At 39.1% G+C, this 14947-nt stretch overlaps 1 pseudogene; it reads left to right on the forward strand.

The window, feature by feature from the left end:
* Nucleotides 1–3661: 3661 nt before the first annotated feature.
* LOC134481044 (protein LLP homolog) lies at nucleotides 3662–4017 on the forward strand (annotated as a pseudogene).
* Nucleotides 4018–14947: the final 10930 nt, after the last annotated feature.

Genomic DNA, 14947 nt, shown 5'->3' on the forward strand with positions numbered 1-14947 from the left:
AGTTACAGATTAAATGTAAGATATTGCTAGGTCCTATTATACTGAAGGTTTATTTGTGTATTTATAATATTAGCCTCGAATTTATTCTAATATTTTTTAAATTTATTCATTCTATAATTAGAGAAAAACATTCTATTTTTAAATTTTTAATTAGTTTTTTGTTGCCAGGTTGGCAAGGTGTTCTTAAGTAGTTTTGGCATGTTTTTGCTTATGATTTCAAATGATCTGTCAAAATGACAAGAATTTTGATGGCATTTTCATAAATAGTAGTGAAACACATTATTCTCAGTGATTCAATTTTCATCTAGAGTTAATGTATATTAGAGTTCATATATTATCTTTTAACTAATTCATTTTTGCACTGGTGTCTTTTCCAATATTAATTCATTTGTACTATAATTTCTTTCTTTACTCTTAAGATACTTTCATGCATTATATGAGAAGTGAAGATTTTGTGTCTGATGTGTTTAACTAGGTTTCTATCGCTAAAATTCCTCAGGGTTACACCTTTTTGCTTGTTCATTTTTATACTTTTTTGACACAGTCTAGGGTGGTCCAGATTGATCTTCAGGATATCATACAACCAAATTTGTTTCTTGGGGTTCTGCTTCTCTTCTTTTAACATGTTAGTAGTCAATAATTAAATATTTGCTCCTCATATTTACATGTTTGCTTTCATGTTTTTATGAAGACATTCTAATTCATGAATATTTCATAAACAATTCCTTATCATTAATTTTCTGCTTATAATCATGCGGTGTGTTATATTTCACTATTCTGTATTGTACAGTATTGTTGTATTGCTCTCTAGTCCAAGTGAACGATTTGCCACTGCAAAAATATCTAGTGAATTTCTCTTTTCACCCATATTTTAAATGTAGAATTTAAAAATTTTGTCTTAGACTTTGTCTTGTCAACTGGTTATTGGGCAGGCTTGGAGTGGCTTCTTTATGTCTTGGTTTCCCAAAGCCATTGGCTCCTCAGAGTTTGCTTGTATCATTATATTGGTTAATAATAAAAATCCACTTAAAATGATACATATCAAATATTAATATCTTATTTATAATTCTAGATTAGCTTTCAAGTCATTATCTTCCAGTTAATTTATCAAAATCAGCCTTGGTATTATTGTCTGTAAGGAAGCACTTTTTACTTTAACTATATCTTCAAAAATCATTAATATAATATCTTTTTATTATTTAATATATAAAGTTGTAGGCTTAGATATTTTTAAAAACCTACTTTTAATTAAAGGTCTCAAACACTTCAATCCCCTTCTAGTCCACCATCCAAAGGTAGGGGAAAAGAGATAGTAAATAGGACAAAGGAATATAGCACTCTTTAGAAGTAGTTCTTTGGAGGAAATTCTAATCTCCTTTTCCAGGATACCAGCAGTCACATTTGGTAGTGTTAGGACACCAAACATGAATCAGCAGTTGTGGCATGATCTAGCAGAATCTGTCAGGCCCCCAAATCATCAGAAGTCAGCAGAAGAGAACAGGACAGCAGGAGAGGTTCTCTGTCCTGCTTCTCTCAATTAAGCAATGATTAGTGGAGACAAAGTTGTAACACCAAGGAGCACTGAATGCCTAGGGATGCACTGTTACTGTCTGTTGATCCTATTTAAACTTTCTCCAAACATTAAGTGTCCTCCCATGGATCTTAGTTCAGCAAAACACATGAGTCCACCTTAGCAAAGCACCATGTGAGTCCGCATCGCATGACATATCCAGAAATTTCCACTACATGAAGAGGCTTATTGATTATTTATCTTTCAAATATTTAATATATGCCTTACAAAACTCATAAAGTCACCAGTCCAAATATATCAGCTTAATTCAGTATTTATCAGACTATAGGTCTCAACTTTTTGGGGGGAGGGTCATATATCAGATATCATTCATATAAGGTACTTACATTATGATTCATCAAAGTATTCAAATTACAGTTATGAAGTAGCAATGAAGTAACTTTGGTTGAATGTAAAGTTCCACAACCTGAGGAACTTTATTAAAGAGTCACAGCTTAGATTGAAAATCACTGCCTAAATGGATACATGAGAAGAGAAGAATACTAGTATAGTTCTACGAGGGTCTTTTGTTGACATTTTAAGATTTGATAAATGCACTAAAGTCCTACCATTCTCTTCTGAACTCTTGGATATAAACCCTTTTCTTTGAGAATCTAGCATCTGATCTATTGTACATTATTGTATCTTTAAATATTTGACCAAGCATAATGCTGTTATTTTGATATAGTTATGCTTCATTTCTACTGTCCCAAGCAAATTTTAATGATTTATGACCATCTATTAAATCTCCAGCTGAAATAATACATTATATCAGCAGTATATTCATATAGTCATTGATTAACAATATTAATAATGAGACACAGAGAATTACAAAAAGATTTATACTATTCAAAAATATTTTACTGACATTTACCTATGCTTTGCAGAATTTTTCACTTTAACTTTTAGGGGAAATGGTATAGTGGTGACATGAATAACATATTTTTATTTTATTTTATTATATTCGTTCATTTATTTATTTATTATTTTGTTTATTTACATTTCAAATGTTATCCCTATTCCTGGTTTCCCCTTCAAACCTCCCAATTCCACACCCTTCCCCCTGCCTCAAGGATGGTTCTCAATTCACCCACCCCCTCCTGCCCCACCAACCTAGCATTCCCTTATGCTGGGGCATCAAGCCTTCACAGGACCAATGAACTCTATTCCCATTGATGCCAGACAAGGTTATCCTCTGCTACAGATGTAACTGAAGCCATGGGTCCCTCTATGTGTGTACTTTTTAGTTGATAGTTTAGTCCCTGGGAACTCTAGGATATCTAGTTGGTTGTTATTGTTTTTCTTCCTGTGGGGTTGCAAACCCCTACAGCTCCTTCAGTTCTTTCTCTAACTCCTCCATTGGGGTCCCTGTGCTCAGTCTGATGGTTGGCTGTAAGCATCCTCATCTGTATCAGTAGGGCTGTGACAGAGCCTCTCAGGACATCCATACCAGACTCCTGTCAGCCAAGTACTTCTTGGCATCAGCACGTGTCTGGGTTTGGTGGCTGCATATGGGTTGGATCCCAAGGTGGGGCAGTTTCTGGATGGCCTTTTCTTCAGTCAGGGACTCCTGTGGGTGAATTAAGAAAAGGCTAGAAGAAGTTGTGGAGGAGGGTGACAACATAAGAAGACTAACAATCTCAATTAACCTGGACCCCAAGATATCTCGGATACTGAGCCAGCAACCAGGCAACATACACTAGCTGGTATGAGACCCCAGACACATATACAGCAGAGAACTGCCTGGTCTGGCCTCAGTGAGGGAAAAGGCACCTAACCCTTGACAGTGTTGAGACTCCAGGGAGTGAAGAGGCCTTGTGGGACTGGGGTGGAGGTGAACATCTTCTTGGAGATAAGGGGGCAGAGGAAAGGGTGAGGAACTGTCAGAGGACAGACCAGTAGGTGGATAAGGACTACATTGTAAATAAAAGATTAAGGATAATAATAGTAATTAAGAAATTTCAAAGAGATTAAATAGAAGACCACATAAATTAAATTAAGCAGATCATCAGGATTTATAGATTAAGAGTTAGTCTAATCATTAGGTTGTTGTCCTATTCATGAAGTGTGGTCATGTTTCTCAGGTAAAGCATGGCTAAAAGCTTTCAGAGTAAGTGGAAAAGAAGACGAGTGCTGAGAAAAGAAAGAAGAATGTGCCAAGGGAGCTCTATAGATTTAAAAGTATTCTCAAAGTTGATGGTGATGCTTTAATGAAAGGCATTGAAGAAATAACAACTGTGGTGGTACACAAATACTGCCAGGAAGAAATGCTGTATGACACGGATGATGAAAAGGGTGTTATGAAAATGGAAACTAAAACTGAGAGAACCAAAAAGACTCTTCTACACCAGCGTGGCCAGTGCCTAGTGTGGATGAACCAGAGGCAAAGAAAAAAACTGAAGGCCAAGAGAGATAAGAAATGGGGGAAAGTTAAGCAAAGGCTGTGAAGGGCCTGGCCCGGTAGACCCTTAAAGACTGAAAAGGGAGCCAGGCGTGCCCGTGTATCCCTTTAATCCCAGCACTCAGGAGGCAGATGCAGGTGGATCTCTGTGAGTTCGAGGACAGCCTGGTCTGCAGATGAAATACCAACAGAGAAACCCTGTCTTGAAAATACAAGCAAAGAAACAAAAAATCAGAAGCTATTTGTTTTTATATTTTAGTTTGGACTTAATTCTGTAATTCAAAGCCAAAACAACTCATTTGTGTTGAGAACTTGAACAAAATATCTTTGATAATGAAAAAAAAAAAGAAATCATTATTTGTTGCAAAACTGCATTATATTTGAAGTACAGATGAATATAAAGAAATAAAATATTGCAGAACTCAAAATAAAATACAAGAGCACATACTCAATTTGGAGTTATCCTATAAATTGATAAAATGGTATTTTCCCATTTTGTAAAAATTGAATAACCCTGGAGAGCATCTAAATAATAAAATTGTATTTATCTGATGGAGGCCAGATATAGAGAACTAAATGTCTTACAACAGAACTGAAATATATGATTATAAGTTTAAGTGGAAAATAGTAGGGGAAATTTTATCTTCTAGTTAGAAAATAAACCAGACATTACATTTGAATTAATTTACCAATCCACTTGTTTTTTATTATTGCTATTGTTTTAAAATTCATTACATTTGAAAACTTGATTGTAATATTTTCCCTTTTCCCTTTCCTCCCATCAGTTCTTTTCCCATGCCCCTTGCTTCCAACTCCATTACCTTTTTATACTTTAATATATATTGTTTTACAGGCAAACACACACACACACACACACACACACACACACACACACACACACACATTTTATAGAAATATAACCTGTTTCAACTTTTTAGCAATGTTTGAATGTATGTACCTTCATAGATGACTTCTAGATATTGGATTACCAATTACAATGTCCCCTGAGATCTAGGCATAGGAGTTCTGTTGTGAATGCATCCATTGGGGGTTAAACATGCCCCCAGTTTTAGTCAAGTGTGGATTTCTGTAACAGTCTTAGTCTGCTACAAAGAGAAGTTTATTTGATAAGAGGTGAGTGCCACAATTACCAATGGGTATTTAAGGATCTGTTTTAGATGCTGTGGTGGATACTCCTGGTTGTCCACTTGACTATATCTGGAATGAACTACAATCCAGTATTGGAAGTCTCACCTTTGATCCTGAGCTTGAGGCTGGGAGATACAAGTTTCTGACCTAGATCTTGGTGTGAACATCTTGAAGCAAAGTAGCTATGAATCCCAGGAGCATAAGGCAGGGAGATCTCCAAGTTTAAGGTCACCTGGAACAAAGCAAGTCCCAGATACGAGTGTGGTGGTACACACCCTTAACCTGGGACACACCTTCTGCTGGAGACTTACATAAGGACATTGGGAGAAGGATGGGTCTCTTTTCTATCTGCCTGCCTGCCTGCCTGCCTTATGGAACTGAGCCACAGCGAAATCCTTGGACTTCCATTCACAGCTGCTGATGATCATTGTTGGGAAGCTGGACTACAGACTGTAAGTCATCAACCAATTCTCTTACTATATAGAGGCTACCCATAAGCTCTGTGACTCTAGAGAACTTTAAGACAGATGCAGTTAGGAATTATGCCACTCTAAAATGATACTAATAGGTTATATTCTAAGATACAAGATTTCACTAGTCCTGGGTGGTTGGCTAGGTTTGCAACCAAGCATGATTTTGCTCCTTTGAGTAAGCCTTAATTCTGATTAGGAAACTGTTGGTTGATAAGAGGTGAGTGTTACAATTACCAATGGGTATATGGATCTACTTTAGATACTGCAGTGGCTATTCCTGGATCTGAGGTCACTATGGCACTCTTAAGGCCATGTTGGTCCTTTTTCATGGATCATAGATAAGGATAAGACTGGATAGGGCTATGGGTTCCTTCACTCCCACCCAGCACTATAGAAGCTAACCCTCACAGATGAGACTATCAGCATAACACCAGGAGAGACCTTGTAATTTCAATATCAAGTACATGGTGTCTTCAGGATGAGGCTTTCAAAATATTTCCAGTTCGGACCTAGAATTCATGTCCAAAAGGATAAGAAGTCTTCAGCAATAAAGTTGCTTTTTCCATTTCAGAAAATTAAAAGTAACAAAAATTAAGTTATAATGTTTTGGGAGTTTTGCAACTCACTTGACCGACAACTTTAAATGGGAGGTTCCTCTGCCTGCTACTGGGATTGGTTGTTATTGATTATATATATATATATATATATATATATATATATATATATATATATATATATGTATGTATGTATATCTCAATTTGTTTTGACAAGGTAAAGCACAGCTGAGCCAAATGCTTCGATGGTTGACCTAATGCCCTTAACTTGCTCTTTCAGTCTTTGCCTCTTTCACTATTGAGGGACTACTAGCACAATGATTCACCCTTATATTCTCTATTGTTTCTGTATTCCCCTGAGGAAATCCTGAATATACTATCTATTGCTCTCAAGAAAGTAGCCATTGGGAGTGTTCTCTGTGCCTTGGAGAATGTTGGTTACCCCTAAGGAAATTCAGGAAACAAAATAATTAGACTAAGTTGAATGCAGAGACTGACAAGCAACTCAGAGCACAGAGCTCCTTTTACAGTATATTTGGAATTTCTCAGAAATTCACCTACAAATAAAAGATCATACATACTATGTCCCTTGTAAGAACTCAGCAACAAAAACCAGAACGATTAAGGTAAGACAATAGCGTGTATAGGAGGTGTAAAAGAGTGTAAGAAGAATAAGATATTAGAATTAGTCGTTCTTGGAAAGACCGGTTTATACCAAGTTGCTATAACGTTAACTAATTTAGAAACAAAATAATTCCTTTATTAAACCCACCCACCCACCTCAAAAGTATTAATCCAGAATTCTTGCTGTCAAAAGGAAATGCAGGAACAAAGAGTGGAGCAGAGACTGAAGGAAAGGCCATCCAGAGACTGCCCCACCTAGGGATCCATCCCATTTGCAAACAAGACACCAGACACTATTGCTGATGCCAAATTTTATCCCCCTTCCCAGTTTTTCCTCCACAAAACTATCACACACACACACACACACACACACACACACACACACACACACACACACAGCCTCTATGAGGGTGCACCCAACTGCCCTACCCACTCCTGCCTCAGCGCCCTAGCATTCCCCTACTCAGGGATAGGCCTTGCTGGCAGGAGCCTGGTATAGCTGTCCCCTGAGAGGCTCTGCCAGAGCATGACAAACACAGAGGTAGATGTGACCAAGTCAGCTCAGTCACTCAATGGAGTCTCAGTTGAGGGAATGAGGATTGAAAAAGAAGAAAAACTATTAAACAAAGTTACGACATGATTCGAGCCAGTGAGGAGGCTGAAGCAGCTTTATTTCTCTCCAGTCCTGCTTTTATATCTTCTACTTCTATCCAAAAGACATGGTCAGTTCTTAGATCAAAGACAAAGTAATCAAGTGAAGTAGTGAACAAAAAGATCACACGAGATAGTAATTAAGTAGTAAGGGTCACATAAGGCAGTAGTTCAGCAAAGTAGTAAACAAAGACCCATGGTCATTGTTTCTAATATTCTTATCTGAGCCTACTTCCTTGTCTGAGTCCAGTGAGAAATGCAAAATTCCTAGAAGCTGCACCAAAAGCTCTCGACATGGATGCATGCAGCCAAATATCGAACTGAGCATGGAGACACAATGGAGAAATTAGGGCAGGACTGAAGGAGCTGAAGGGGTTTGCAACCCCATAGGAATTAGAATATTAACCAGCCAGACCTCACAGAGCTCCCGGGGACTAAACCACCATCCAAGGAATACATATGGGGGGAGCCATGGCTCCAGCTGCATATGTAGTAGAGGACATCTGTCATCACAGGGAGGGAAGACCTTGGTCCTGTGAAGGGTGGGGGAATGCTAGGGTGCTGAGGCAGGAGTGGCAGGTGCAGAGTATCCTCATAGAAAAAAGGTGGGGAGGGGAGGGGATAGGAATTTTGTGGAGGGGAACCTGGGAAGGAGAATAACATTTGAAATGTAAATAAATAAAATAGCAGATTTTTAAAAAGATGAACTTTAAAAAAAATCTTATACGACTATAAATACAAATGACAACTACAATGAGTACTCAGGCTTAGGTGAATTTGCAAGTAACATGGCTGACCCTTTAAGGTTAATGATATGCAACTTAAAACAGGGCGATTTGCCTAGACTGACTTTGAATCTATATAGTCTCTATGTAAGCATCTTGAAACTGCAATGCTGCCAACCTGAGAATAGGCTGTCACATGCTTGCTTGCTTGCATGCGTGCTGGCTGGCTGGATGAATGGATGGATGGCTTGCTTGTTTGCCTGCTGGCTTGCTTGCTTGCTGACTTGCTTGCTTGGTTAGGCCAGACAAACTGATTGGTAGAATTTTAGGGATAAGAACATGGCATTGATGATAATAAAATCTTTCTACCTGTGCTTAACCTGTAACCATGGCCATACTAGAAAGGTGTGCACGGGACAAAATTATATGATCTGTGTCTCTTGAAGTCATGCATGATTTTTGAATCTGTATAACTAAAGAAATTTTCTGATTGCTAGTCAGTCAGAGTTGCAAAGCATCCAGTCTTGGAGTCTGACTCATTCCTCGCCTTGTCTGATCAGTATATCCTCTCTGGAAACCATTCACTGCTGGGGCTGACCTTGGCAACATCTCTTATGGCTTTTTCAAACATCCCTAATGTTTCTTTTTCCTCAAACCTCTGTGATTTAGTGGAATTTATTTTGTTTACTTGAACTATAATTTGATTAAGAAAGAAAACAGTTTCAGATTAAAAATTAAAGCCAGATAGCTTATGTTTATATCAGATTTTTCCATATCCGAAATGTGTAATCTTGGTATATAGCATAAGACTAAGCTTAATGTTTTCTCATTAATAAAGTAAAATGTTCAGTGTTCCCAATGCAGTGCAAAATTTCTACCCTGGAGTGTTGGTGCATGATCCAAAAGACAGGTCATCTGGATAAAAAAAATAGATAAAAACATCAGAATTAAAACCATACTAAAAGTGAGCTTAACAGATGTCTACAGAATATCTCTGTGGCTTTTGTTCTAACACTGCAGAATACACATTCTACACCGCAGCATATGGAAGCTTGTCTAAAATAGACCACATTCTCAGATGCCAAATAATTTTTTACAAATTCAAAACATCGAAATCAACCTTTGTATTCTATCTAGGCACAATGCAGTAAGACTTAAAATTAACAGCAAAACAAAAGAAAACAGCACAGCCCATCAATAAATATATAAACTCAGGGGTATTAAACATCTCATTGCTAAAGGATAAGTGAGTTAAATAAGAAATCATTAAAATTTATAAGGACTTAGGACTGTTCAGGACAAAATACATGGGATGAGCTCCTGGTTTGAATGTTTGCTGCTCCTAATCCTCTCTGTGCTGCCATTACTGAGATAATTGTCACTGTTGTTCCATTCCTAATAGGTAACAGGTTGACTCCTGTCCATATAATCATCAAGAATGTTTTCTCATCATGCTATGGCACATTAACCACTGCAAATGTTGATTACTTAGTAGCTACATCTGTACAGAGAGCCCTTAAATAGTTTATATCCATTACTAGATAATATGGTTTAGGGATAGACCTAATTCTTTGTGACAGTCACTCATGTCTCACTAGGCTTAGGGTTTTTATGTTATTTTTATTTTCATCCAGAGTTATGCAAATACTGCATATGGTTGCTGCTCTATTAAACACAATGCTACTGAAGTCCAATGTGACTGACCTTGCGCAACAGCTCACCATATCTTTACAAGTCTGAGCATAGTGGGCTGTCAGCTTTATGACATGTGCATGGTAGAACTGGAAATGCTCTGGGAGATGATTTCTACAATTATTTAAATTCCTTACTTTGAAAATCCCCAGGATAACTCAAGAGATGTAAAAGACCAAGGCATTTAACTGTTCTGTCTTCTATTCTGCTTTATCCTCGCATCTTCGTGAATCTTGATTTAGGCTAAGTTCATCATTAATCTTTAACATATCAACCCAAGAACACAATTAGAGTCAAGTAGAATAATGAGTGGTAATAAATGAACCCAGACAAACATGCCCAAGAACACATTTAACTACTGCATATGTTGCCTGATTATACAGAGATTCTAAATCACGGAGATACAGAACTTGTAACACATGGTTAAAAAAAAAATCAAGGATTAGCAAAGCATGTATGCTGCGGCTCAGACTAAACTGTGTTAAGAAGTTTCATGGGTAAATACTTTCTGTGACAACTACTCCATTTTGCCACTATGGCAAAACAAAACAAAACAAAACAAAAAACTCAGGCAATTTATAAATGAACATGCCTTTTTTTCTTTAATCAGAGTCTACGTTACAGGCACCAAACTTGAATTAGGTATAATTACATGTGTCCATTATCCTGTTCTCTAACATTTTCCAAAGAATTAAAAGTACATAAACAAACGCATGTTGTAGGCTACACTTGGCTCATTAGATTCAGTTTCATAACCATCGTTCGTATTGAAATCACAATATTTTTAATTTAACAAATATATTAATACTTCAGCAATAATAGAAATTATTACTTCCTAATATAAAACATTTCAAGGAATACATTATAACAGTATTTTCTTTTTTCGAATATTGGTTGTGGGTTATTTTTGATATTTTATATATTTACATTTGAAATGGTATTCCCTATCCTTGCCCTTCCAGAATCTCCCTAACCCATTCCACTCCCCCTGCTTCTAAGAGGGTGCTCCCTCTCCCACCCACCCACTCATACCTTACCTCCATGGCATTCCCCTACAGTGGGGAATCAAGCCTTCACAAACTCAAGAGCTTCTTCTCCTATTGGTGCCAGACAATGCCATCCTCTGCTACATATGCAGCTGGAGCCATGGGTCCCTCCATGTGTACTCTTTGGTTGGTGGTTTAGGGAGCTCTGGGGTGTTTTGTTGGTTGATATTGTTGTTCTTTCTATGGGGTTGCAAACCCCTTCAGCTCCTCAGTCCTTTCTATAACTCCTTCATTTTGGGTCCCTGTACTCAGACCAATGATTGGCTGTGAACATCTGCCTCTGAATTTGTCAGGCTCCGGCCGGCCGAGTCTCTCCGGAGACAGCTAAAGAGTCTCCTGTCAGCAAGCACTTCTTGGCATCAGCAGTAGTGTTTAGGTTTGGTGTCTGAGGATGGGATGGATCCCCAGGTGGGGCAGTCTCTGGATGACCTTTCCTTCAGTCTCTGTTCCACACTTTGTCCCTGTTTTCCTTTAGAGAGAAGCTATTCTGGGTTGAAAATTTGTGGATAAGTAGGTGGACCCATTTCCCAACCTAGGACCTTGACTAACCATTTCAGCTAATCTCATCCCTGTTAGGACCTGGGAGTCTCTTGCTTTCCTGGAATCCCCCATTGCTACATACCTCTATTCAAATTCCTGACACTCTGTGTGTCATCCCAGTCTCCTCCCATACTTGGCTTTTCCCTCCTTTTCTCCCTCCCAACTCCCTTCCTCCCAAGTCTCTCCAAGTCCCTCCTGGGTCCCCTGCAGTGTTTCACCCGCTTGTCAGACCCTTCTGGGTCCCTTGCAGGGTTTGACCCCTGCTGAGCCCTGCTGATGCTTGTGGAAGCCTTTTGTTCCTAACAAAGGATCAGCCTGGCCTGGTAGAGACACACCTGGGCAATGGTCAATTCATTCCTGCCTTTTGTTTTCCCAGTCTTTTGTTTTTGGGATTTAGGCTGGTCTTCCTGGATTTCTCCCCAGTAAATTTGGGGCACTTATTTGGTCTTTTGCTTTCTTTCCAAGGCTTAAACTGGGGTTTCCCACTGTGCTTCCTAGATTTTTCCACCTGGTCAACTTGGAGTATATATTCGGTAAATAAAGCTACAGAAGGATCTTTTCTTTCTTAACAGGAATAACCCGTGTGTGTGTGTGTGTGTGTGTGTGTGTGTGTGTGTGTGTGTGTGTGTGTGTGTGTTCAATCCGCAGGCTTACACCTGGTTCTCAGACTGTGTCTACACCTCCTACCTTCTACCCACAGTATTTTGTTCCCCCCTTGTAAGAAAGACTGAAGCATCCACGTTTTGGACTTCCTTCTTCTAGAGCTGCATATGGTCTATGAATTATTTCTTGAGATAATATCCACTTATCAGTGAGTGTTTACCATGTGCGTTCCTTTTTGATTGGGTTACCTCAATTATCTGAGGAACCTCCAAACTGATTTCCAGAGTGGTTGTACCAGCTTTCAATCCTACCAACAGTGGAGGAGTGTCTTTCTTTCTACACATCCTCACCAGCATCTGCTGTCACCTGAGTTTTTGATTTTAGCCATTCTAGCTGGTATGAGGTAGAATCTCAAGATTGTTTTGATTTGCATTTCCCTGACGACTAAGGATGTTGAACATTTCTGAAAGAATAAAAAATACAGCTAAGAAGTCAGAAGTTTAAAAAAGCCCCAAATACCTCAAATTCCAGACCCTGCCCTCTACCTATACTAGCTGACCATAAAGTTAGATTGAAATGTTAGAGAATAATCTTGAGAAACAGGAAGCTCCTCCCAGGAACTGATGGATCATAAAGTTTAACAATCTTGAGAAACAGGAAGCTCCTCCTTGTGATTTTTCATTAGTATTATCGACACTTTCCAATGACACCATCCCTGCCCCCTCGGGTTGTGGTTTCTCCCTTTAAATACCCTTTCTCCCAGCCTTTCGGGGTTGAACTCCACTGCCCCTGTGTGGGTTATGAGTCTCGACCCCAGTGCACTGGTTCCTATCAATAAACCTCATGTTTATTACAGCAAGGACGGTCTCATGTGAGTTCTTGGGTGGTTGCATCATCCCGAGACTTGAGTGAGGGTTTCCCCGCTCCGGGGGTCTTTCATTTCATTAGGTGCTTCTTGGCCATTCAATATTCGTCAGTTGAGAATTCTTTCTATACCCCATTTTTAATAGGGTTATTTGATTTTCTGGAGTCTACCTTCTTGAGTTATTTGTATATATTGGATATTAGCCCTCTATCAAATGTAAGAGTGGTAAACATTTTTTCCCAATCTGTTGGTTGCCATTTTATCCTGTTGACAATGCCCTTTGCCTTATGAAGTCCCATTTGTTGATCTTAGAGCATAAACCATTGATGTTCTGTTCAGAAAATTTTCCCCAGTGCCCATGTGCTTGAGGCTCTTCCCTACTTTCTCTTCTATTAGATTCAGTTTATCTGGTTTTATGTGGATATCCTTGATCCACTTGGACTTGAGTTGTGTACAAGGAGATAAGAATGGATCAATTTGCATTCATTTTTCTTTTTTTTTTTTTTATGAACTTGAGTATTTCTTATATACATTTCGAGTGTTATTCCCTTTCCCGGTATCCGGGCAAACATCACCCTTCCCCCTCCCCTTCCTTATGGGTGTTCCCCTCCCGACCCTCCCCCCATTGCCGCCCTCCCACCACCAGTCTAGTTCACTGGGGGATCAGTCTTAGCAGGACCCAAGGCTTCTCCTTCCACTGGTGCTCTTACTAGGATATTCATTGCTACCTATGAGGTCAGAGTCCAGGGTCAGTCCATGAATAGACTTTAGGTTGTTGCTTAGTCCCTGGAAGCTCTGGTTGCTTAGCATTGTTGTACATATGGGGTCTTGAGCCCCTTCAATATCTTCCAGTTCTTTCTCTGATTCCTTCAACGGGGGTCCTATTCTCAGTTCAGTGGTTTGCTGCTGTCATTCGCCTCTGTATTTGCTGTATTCTGGCTGTGTCTCTCAGGAGCGATCTACATCCGGCTCCTGTCGGTCTGCACTTCTTTGCTTCATCCATCTTGTCTAATTGGGTGGCTGTATATGTATGGGCCACATGTGGGGCAGGCTCTGAATGGGTGTTCCTTCAGTCTCTGTTTTAATCTTTGCCTCTCTCTTCCCTGCCAAGGGTATTCTTGTTCCCTTTTTAAAGAAGGAGTGAAGCATTCACATTTTGATCATCCGTCTTGAGTTTCATTTGTTCTAGGCATCTAGGGTATTTCAAGCATTTGGGCTAATAGCCACTTATCAATGAGTGCATACCATGTATGTCTTTCTGTGATTGGGTTAGCTCACTCAGGATGATGTTTTCCAGTTCCAACCATTTGCCTACGAATTTCATAAAGTCGTTGTTTTTGATAGCTGAGGAATATTCCATTGTGTAGATGTACCACATTTTCTGTATCCTTTCCTCTGTTGAAGGGCATCTGGGTTCTTTCCAGCTTCTGGCTATTATAAATAAGGCTGCAATGAACATAGTGGAGCACGTGTCTCTTTTATATGTTGAGGCATCTTTTGGGTGTATGCCCAAGAGAGGTATAGCTGGATCCTCAGGCAGTTCAATGTCCAATTTTCTGAGGATCCTCCAGACTGATTTCCAGAATTGTTGTACCAGTTTGCAATCCCACCAACAATGGAGGAGTGTTCCTCTTTCTCCGCATCCTCGCCAGCATCTGCTGTCACCTGAGTTTTTGATCTTAGCCATTCTCACTGGTGTGAGGTGAAATCTCAGGGTTGTTTTGATTTGCATTTCCCTTATAACTAAAGATGTTGAACATTTCTTTAGGTGTTTCTCAGCCATTTGGCATTCCTCAGCTGTGAATTCTTTGTTTAGCTCTGAACCCCATTTTTAATAGGGTTATTTGTTTCCCTGCGGTCTAACTTCTTGAGTTCTTTGTATATTTTGGATATAAGGCCTCTATCTGTTGTAGGATTGGTAAAGATCTTTTCCCAATGTGTTGGTTGCCGTTTTGTCCTAACCACAGTGTCCTTTGCCTTACAGAAGCTTTGCAGTTTCATGAGATCCCATTTGTCGATTCTTGATCTTAGAGCATAAGCCATTGGTGTTTTGT

The sequence above is a fragment of the Rattus norvegicus genome, chromosome 11 (genome assembly GCF_036323735.1).
Source record: "Rattus norvegicus strain BN/NHsdMcwi chromosome 11, GRCr8, whole genome shotgun sequence".
Classification (NCBI taxonomy): domain Eukaryota; kingdom Metazoa; phylum Chordata; class Mammalia; order Rodentia; family Muridae; genus Rattus; species Rattus norvegicus.